Genomic DNA, 9,685 nt, shown 5'->3' with positions numbered 1-9,685 from the left:
AAAATTGATCCAGAATTGACACAAAACTGGCCCAAACCTCCCCAAATAATGAGCAGAAACTGACTCAAATCACCCCCAAAAATGACCAGAAACTGACCTAAATTTCCCCAAAAAATGACCAGAAACTGACCCAAATCTCCCCAAAAAATGACGAGAAACTCACCCAAATGTCCACAAAAATGACAGAAAACTCACCAAAATCTCCCCCAAAAAATAACCAGAAACTGTCCAAAATAACACCAAAAAAGGCCCGAAACTGACACAAATCTCCCCCCAAAATGACACAAAACTCACCGAAATCTCCCAAAATATTACCAGAAACTGACTCAAATCTCCCCAAAAAATTACCCAAAAACTCACACAAATCATCCCAAAAAAGGACTCAAAAACTAACTCAAATCACCCCAAAACTTTATCCAAAACTCACCCAAATCATCCCAAAAACTGATCAAAACTAAGCCAAAATCACCCCAAATACTGACACAAAACTGACCCCAAACGCTCCAAAACCTGACCCCAAACCAGCCCAAATCACCCCAAAACCTTCAAAAACCCTCCAAAAACTGACTAAAATCACCCCAAAAACTGACCCAAAAATTGATCCAAATAACCCCAAAAATTAATTCAGAACTGACCAAAAAATGACCCAAATCTCCCCAAAAAATGACCAGAAACTGACCCAAATCTCCTCAAAAAATGAACCAAAACTGCCCCAAATTTCACCAAAAAAACCCAGAAATTGACTAAAATCTCCTCAAAAAATGACTCAAAACTGACCAAAATCACCTAAAAAATTGACCCAAAACTCACTCAAATTACCCCAAAAAATGATCCAAAACTGACCCAAATCTCCTAAAAAGACCATACACTGACTCAAATCAACCCAAAAAATTACCAGAAACTGACACAAATCACCCCCAAAAGTGACCAGAAAATGACTCAAATCTCCCCAAAAAATGACAAGAAAATGACCAAAATCTCCACAAAAAATGACCAGAAATTGAAAAAAATCACCCCCAAAAATGACCAGAAACTGACCCAAATCACCCCCAAAAATGACCAGAAACTGATCCAAATCTCCCCCAAAAATGACCTAAACATGACTGAAATCACCTCAAAAAATGACCCAAAACTGACAAAAATCTCCCCAAAAAATGGTCAGAAACTCACCCAAATCACCACAAAAAATGAGAAGAAAATGACCCAGATCTCCTCAAAAAATGACCACAAATTCAGCAGAAACTGATGAAAAACACCCCAAAAAACGACACAACACTTACCCAAATCACCCCAAAAATGACTAAAAACTGAATGAAATCTGCCCAAAAAATGACCAGAAACTGACACAAATCTCCCCAAAAAATGACCCAAAACTCACCTTAACCTCCCCAAAAAATGACCAGAAAGTTACAAAAAATAACCCCAAAAATGACCAGAAACTCACCAAAATCTCCCCCAAAAATTACCAAAAACTCACCCAAATCTCCCCAAAAAGTGACATAGACATGACTCAAATCACCTCAAAAAATGATCCAAATCTCCCCCAAAAATGACCCGAAACTGACCCAAATCACCGCAAAAAATGACCCAAAACTGACCCAAATCAGCCCAAAAAGTGATCTAAACATGACTGAAATCACATCAAAAAATGACCCAAAACTCACACAAATCTCCCCAAAAAATGACCAAAAATTGACCAGAAACTGATGCAAATCTCCCCAAAAAATGACCAGAAAATGACACAAATCAACCCCAAAAAATGGCCAAAAACTCACCCAAATCTCCCCAAAAAATCACCCAAAAGTCAGCCAAATCACCCCCAAAAATGACCAGAAACAGACTCAGATCTCCCCCAAAACTGACCCAAAAACGATCCAATTCACCCAAAAATTCATCCAGAAACTCAAAAAAACTCCCCAAAAAATGGCCAGAAACTGACCCAAATTTCCCAAAAAAATGGCCAAAAACTCACACAAATCTCCCCAAAAAATGACCCAAAACTCACCCAAATCTCCCCAAAAAATGGCCAGAAACTGACCCAAAATTACCCCAAAAAATGACCCAAAACTCACCCAAATCTCCCCAAAAAATGACCAGAAACTCAAACAAATCTCCCCAAAGAAATGGCCAGAAATTCACACAAATCTCCTCAAAAATGACCCAAAACTGACACAAATCTCACCAAAAAATGACCCAAAACTCAGACAAATCTCCCCAACACTGACTAGAAACTGACCCAAAATTACCCCAAAAAATGACCCAAAACTCACACAAATCTCCCCAAAAAATGACCCAAAAGTCAGCCAAATCACCCCCAAAAATGACCCAAAACCTCACCCCAATCTCTCCAAACAATGACCAGAAACTGACCCAAATCTCCTCAAAAAATGATCAGAAAATGACCCAAAATCTCCCCAAAAAATGACCGAAACTCACCCAAATCTCCCCAAAAAATGGTCAGAAACTCACAGCAATCTCCGCAAAAAATGGCCCGAAACTCACACAAATCTCCTCAAAAAATGACCCAAAAGTCAGCCAAATCTCCCCCAAAAATAGCCAGAAATTGACCCAAATTTGCCCAAAAAATCACCCAAAATGGACCCAAATCACCCCCAAAAATGGCCAGAAACTCAGACAAATCTCCCCCAAAAAATGGCCAAAAACTCACACAAATTTCCCCTAAAAATGACCCAAAAAGTCACCCAAATCTCTCCAAACAGTGACCAGAAACTCAAACAAATCTCCACAAAAAATTATCAGAAAATGACCAAAATCTCTTCAAAAAATGACCAGAAACTCACCCAAATCTCCCCAAAAAATGACCCAAAAGTCAGCCAAATCTCCCCAAAACTGACTAGAAACTGAACCAGTTTTCCCCAAAAAATGACCCAGAACTGACCCAAATCACCCCCAAAAATGGCCAGAAACTCACACAAATCTCCCAAAAAAATGGCCAAAAACTCACACAAATTTCCCCTAAAAATGACCCAAAAAGTCACCCAAATCTCTCCAAACAATGACCAAAACTGACCCAAATCTCCCCAAAAAAATGGCCAGAAATTCACACAAATCTCCTCAAAAAATGACCCAGAACTGACCCCAAAACCCCAAAAAACTGACACCAAGACTTACTCAAATCACCTCAGAAACTGACTCAAAACTGACCCAAATCTCCCCAAAAAATGATCAGAAAATGACCCAAAATCTCAAAAAATGACCAGAAACTGACTCAAATCTCCCCAAAAAATGACCCACAAACTGACACAAATCTCCCCAAAAAATGACACAACACCGACCCAAAACTCCCCAAAAAATGCCCAAAAGTCAGCCAAATCACCCCCAAAAATGACCAGAAACTGAAGCCAAAACCCCAAAAAACTGACACCAAGACTTACTCAAATCACCTCAAAAACTGACTCAAAACTGACCCAAATCAACCCAAAAATGACCCAAAACTCACACAAATCTCCCCAAAACTGACTAGAAACTGACCCAAAATTACCCCAAAAAATGACACAGAACTCACCCAAATCTCCCCAAAAATGACCCAAAACTCACCCAAATCACCCCAAGAAAAGACCCAAAACTGACACAAATCTCACCAAAAAATGACCCAAAACTCAGACAAATCTCCCCAAAACTGACTAGAAACTGACCCAAAATTACCCCCAAAAATGACACAGAACTCACCCAAATCTCCCCAAAAATCACCCAAAAGTCAGCCAAATCACCCCCAAAAATGACCCAAAAACTCACCCAAATCTCTCCAATGACCAGAAACTGACCCAAATCTCCTCAAAATTGATCAGAAAATGACCCAAAATCTCCCCAAAAAATGACCAGAAACTCACCCAAATCTGCCCAAAAACTGACCCAAAACTGACCCAAATCTCCCCCAAAAATGGCCAGAAATTCAAACAAATCTCCTCAAAAAAATGACCCAGAACTGACCCAAATCTCCCCCAAAATGGCCAGAAACTGACCCAAATCTCCCCCCAAAAATGGCCAAAAACTCACACAAATTTCCCCTAAAAATGACCCAAAAACTCACACAAATTTCCCCTAAAAATGACCCAAAAACTCACCCAAATCTCTCCAAACAATGACCAGAAACTGACACAAATCTCCCCAAAAAATTATCAGAAAATGACCCAAAATCTCCCCAAAAAATGACCAGAAACTGACTCAAATCTCCCCAAAAAATGACCCAAAACTGTACCAAACCTGCTCAAAAAATGACCCAAAACTGACACAAATCTCACCAAAAAAATGGCCAGAAATTCACAAAAATCTCCTAAAAAAATGACCCAGAAACTGACACAAATCTCCCCCAAAAAAGGCAAAAAACTCACACAAATTTCCCCTAAAAATGACCCAAAAACTCACCCAAATCACCCCAAAAAATGACCAGAAACTGACCCAAATCTCCCCAAAAAATCATCAGAAAATGACCCAAAATCTCCCCAAAAAAATGACCAGAAACTCAGACAAATCACCCCAAAAAATGACCCAAAACTGACACAAATCTCCCCAAAAAATGGCCAGAAACTCACCCAAATCTCCCCAAAAAAATGGCCAGAAACTGACACAAATCTCCCCAAAAAAATGGCCAGAAACTCACCCAAATCTCCCCAAAAAATGGTCAGAAACTCACAGCAATCTCTGCAAAAAATGGCCCAAAACTCAAACAAATCTCCTCAAAAAATGACCCAAAAGTCAGCCAAATCTCCCCCAAAAATGGCCAGAAATTCAAACAAATCTCCTCAAAAAAAATGACCCAGAACTGACCCAAATCTCCCCCCAAAATGGCCAGAAACTGACCCAAATCTCCCCAAAAAAATGGCCAAAAACTCACACAAATTTCCCCTAAAAAAGACCCAAAAACTCACCCAAATCTCTCCAAACAATGACCAAAAACTGACCCAAATCTCCCCAAAAAAATGGCCAGAAATTCACACAAATCTCCTCAAAAAATGACCCAGAACTGACCCCAAAACCCCAAAAAACTGACACCAAGACTTACTCAAATCACCTCAGAAACTGACTCAAAACTGCCCCAAGTCTCCCCAAAAAAATAACCCAAAACTGACCCAAATCTCCCCAATAAATGATCAAAACATGACCCAAAATCTCCCCCAAAAATGACCAAAAACCGAGAAAAAAATACCTTAGGAAATGACCGAAAACTCACCCAAGTCTCCCCAAAAAGTGACCAGAAATTCACCCAAATCACCCCAAAAAATGATCCAAAACTGACTCACATCTTCCCAAAAAATGACCTAAAAATTACTCAAATCACCCCAAAAAATGACCCAAATCAACCCAGAGCCACAATAGGGACCCCAGAACCATGAGAGGGACCCCAGAACCATGAGAGGGACCCCAGAACCATGAGAGGGACCCCAGAGCCATAACAGAGACCCCAGAGCCACTATAGGGACCCCAGAGCCATTATAGGGACCCCAGAGCCACTATAGGGACCCCAGAGCCACGATAGGGACCCCAGAACCATGAGAGGGACCCCAGAAACACGATAGGGACCCCAGAGCCATTATAGGGACCCCAGAGCCATGAGAGGGACCCCAGAGCCACGAGAGGGACCCCAGAGCCTTGAGAGGGACCCCAGAGCCATTAGGAAGACCCCAGAGCCCCTACAGAGACCCCAGAGCCATTATAGGGACCCCAGATTCCCTACAGAGACCCCAGATTCCCTACAGAGACCCCAGAGCCCCTACAGGGACCCCAGAGCCCTCCAGAGCCCCTTGCTGGGTCCCAGCAGCTCTTCTCCCCCCCAAACCCCCCTTTCTGGCTGCAGCTGCTTCTCTTCTCTGGCTGCCCCTTCCTTCCCCAGGGAGGTTTGCCCTGTTCTTTGGCCAGGCTCCAGCTGCAGCTCAAGGGCAAAGCTGCAACTGCAATTCCCCCTTTGGGTTTTCACTGGAAAAACAAAGGCTTGGCACAAACTCTGCCCAGGCACTCGCTGAACACGAGACATCAAACAGGGCACGCAGAATAAAATGCACCAAACTCTAAATCCTGTTACAGTGACTGTCCACCCCAACCTAGCACTGACATTAAAAACATCCAACCAATCACAAAGACCTCCAACCATCCCTTAGATAGAGAAAAGCACACCAGGAACGAATGCAAAAAGAAAAAATTCCAAACAATGCTCAATTAAATAACCATGGACTGATAGAAAACATGTTTAGTGAACTTAAACAAACCAGTTCACTTCTTCCCATTATTCTCCATCAGAAATTAACCTTATTTAAGTTCTCCTTTTAACACTTCATTAAAACTGACTGAGAAGCAAATGGTTTGGAACCAAACTTCATAACGTGATGACTTCAGGGTTTGTGCTCCTTTAACTTTTGCCTGAAGGTGTTTTGAACACAGGCTTTGTTCTGGAGAGCTCTTCCCCAACCTAAAAACCCTTCTGCAGATGGGACTCCCTTCCCTCAGGGTTCTGTGCCCTCTGGTTTCCCTGAAGGCTGGGGGGGATCTGGGAGCCAAATCCCAAGGGATCCAGCCCAGCTCTGCACACACACACCCCCATTTCCAGCTGGTCACAGCTCCCGGGGGCCACCACCACTCACCACATTTGCACCCAAACACCCCTCTGAGCTCATGGCACTGGGTTTGAGGGACTAAGAAATGATCAGGCTGGTGCTTTGCCCTCAGAGGAGTAAGATCCAATGATGCATTTCTATTTTTATGAAAATAGAACCTGTAAAACACAAACATATTTCTGCTTCACGTGCAATTTAAAATTCAAATACATAGAAGCATTCCTACAGTTCAAAGATAAATACACACTCCTTCTATCTCTAAAGCCAAACACACATTTCCCCGTGCTAATGGGGTTTGGACTTCAAAGAGAACCTGGCAGTAGTCCCTGCAAAAAACTTCAAGAACTGTCAAAATACAAAACCTCTCCTTCTCCCCCACATTTGTGCTGCAGCTCAAACCAATTTGGGCTATTTAGGTAAACAACTTCCAAAACCAGTTGGTAAGGTTATCTCCTGAACTTGGCTTTCCTCACTCCCCCCCTTTGTTTTAGTAGTTTATTCACAGGAAAATCATCTCTTTCTAAATGTGTAGCATTCCAAGTTTCACTTGAAACAACTGTAAGAATGTCTTCAAAACACAGCTGGCACTTCAAAGGTGTATACAATTTAAGGCAAATGGCAAATAAAATAAGTACTGAGTGATACCAAAACCACACTGAGCTTAGGGTGTTCTCAAAAACCAGAGTCCACTTCCAAGTGAAGCTGTTGCTGCTCCCCTCCCTGGGCACTGTTCAAGGAAAGCCCAGCACAGGAAACAAGAAGTACCACAGGCTCCTTTGGAAACATCAAAGCTGCAATTCTGGAGTATCCCCACCAGGACAGTCCCTGGAAATGGAATTCAGCAACAGCTTTTAGGCACTCTCAGATTCACATTTATTGCAATAGTTCATGACTTTCTTTCTTAAGTCATATCTCAGGATTTCCCTGAATTATTACAGTGGAGGAAAAAAAACAAACCTTCTCCTAACAGGAACCAGCCAAGCCAATGGAGAAGCAAAGCTGACAGTGTGAGCCCACCAGAGCCCTCAGCTGCTCCGGGTCACCTGCCTGGGCACTGCAGATTTGGGAGCTCAGAGCTGGCTCTCCCTGCCAGGGCCATGGCTGGAGGGGGGAGCAGATAAAGGGCAGGAACACCTTTGGCCTAAGCTGCTGCTCTCTTGAACTTCAGCAGGTGCTGGGGACCAGGGCAGAGTCAGAGGGGAGGAGAGCAGCTCACTTCCCAACTGAGAAAGGACAAGGACAGGAGACACTGGGAACCTGTACAGACACTGCTCCCAGCTGGGCAAATAAAGCTGGCAGCACCCTGGCATCCAAAATTGGGAGCTTCACTCCGGGGGGAATAAAAAATTGGACAGTTTATTAAGAGAAGTTTAAGTGAAGAGATTTCACTTTCAGGAATGGCAAAAGTGGCCAAAGAAAGTCTTCCTGGCCCTTCCTGAAAAGCCCCAAGCCAAGTCCTTGGGACTGCAGTACCCCTGTGCCAACGTGTGCCCAGCCAGAACAGCCCCTGGGAGCTGTGCCCACTGCTGACAAACCCACTGCCCACGGGCACTCCTGCCTGAACAAGGGCAGGGCCAAAGCCAGAACAGCCCCTGGGAGCTGTGCCCACTGCTGACAAACCACTGCCCACGGGCACTCCTGCCTGGACAAGGGCAGGGCCAAAGCCAGCCCTGGCCTTGAGGCAGAGGAGCACAAAGGAGGGCACACTGGGGAGGAAGCAGGGCTGGCACACACAGAACCTTCCCAGAACATTTCGGGGGAATGAATTCCTGTGCTCACTGCTGATTATTGCAAAGCTCCTGCTCTGCAAACTGGGCTTGCAGAACAGTTTCATCCCTTGTGGGTCATGAACAGGATCAGTTCTGGGCTCGGTCCCAAGGACCCAGGTTTGGTTCCAAATGTCACTCGGTCCCCCTGGGACAAGAACAGTGGCACACACGGACTCAACAGCCCTGCACAAGGCCAGGAGTGGGGGGGAAATATCCTTGAGAGCACTGCTGGATTTCAAAAAGAAGTCAGTCACATCAACTCTGTAACAAATAAAAAAGAGAAGCCAAAATAAATAACTGTAGACAGGCTATTAAACACCTACCAATAAGAAAAAATAAGAATAAAGGCATCTATTTGAAGTACAAAGAGTTTGGGAGACACCATTTGCTTGCCATGAAGCCTTTGTGTCAATTATTTTGTTGGCTCTTCTATAGTTAGAATCCAAACCTTACCCTCCCACAAAAAGCAGAAAACCTCTTCAGAGAGTTAGGAGACGGAGTCAGTTTGGATTAATGGGAAGAATATCTCTGGAGACAAAATAAAGCAGAGAAAACAACCCCATCCTCCCCACCAGAGCTGCCTCCCCCCTGCCTGCCCCTGGAGCCAGGGGAAGAAGCAGAGGGAAGCAGCTCCAGCCCAGCAACTCCTGCCAGTGGCTGCAGCAAATCCCCCAGCTCTCGAGGCAAACCAAATCCTTCCAGCCAGCAGCCTAAGAGACAGGGCAGGGATGGAGCTGGCTCAGGGCAGCAGCCCTGGCAGAGCTGGGCTCGAGAATGGAACAGGAGAAGACCCAGCAAATCTCACAGTAGTCTGTCTTTTCAAAGGCACACCCAATTCCAGAGACAGAGTTCCAAAATTGGGGTTCTACAGAAGAGACAAAGTTACCTTGACTTGATGACTTGTTCATTGATGGAGAGGTGTGACCAGATTGCTCACAGACCCTTAGGATGGGCAATATGTCCATTTATTATTTCAATCAGTTCACTTTGATACAGTTTAGTTTGTTTGGGGTACATGCTCCCAACAAGGTGATGGGATAGCTCAGTCTGTGCACACGTCTCATGGCCCCAGTTCATTGGACCTGATGTTCTGTCCACACCCTCTGAAATCATCCTTGGCATAGAAACCTCTTTCTAATTCATCTGCTTTTAGAGTTTTACTAAATCTGCAGGTGTTTCATTATCTTCAGTTTCTCAAGGTTTTCTTTCTATAAACATATTATGTTCTCAAACCTTATAATCAGACACCCAGCTAACAAGTACCAACATCCCAGATTTTCACCCAGCCTATGAGTACAAACAACACACGCCTGGCACTTCCATGGCAAGCAAGGCCTACAGAGGGCA

The sequence above is a fragment of the Pipra filicauda genome, unplaced genomic scaffold (genome assembly GCF_003945595.2).
Source record: "Pipra filicauda isolate LSUMZ 115617 unplaced genomic scaffold, ASM394559v2 scaffold606_size451818_pilon, whole genome shotgun sequence".
NCBI lineage: Eukaryota > Metazoa > Chordata > Aves > Passeriformes > Pipridae > Pipra > Pipra filicauda.
Note: the sequence above shows the minus strand (reverse complement) of the source record.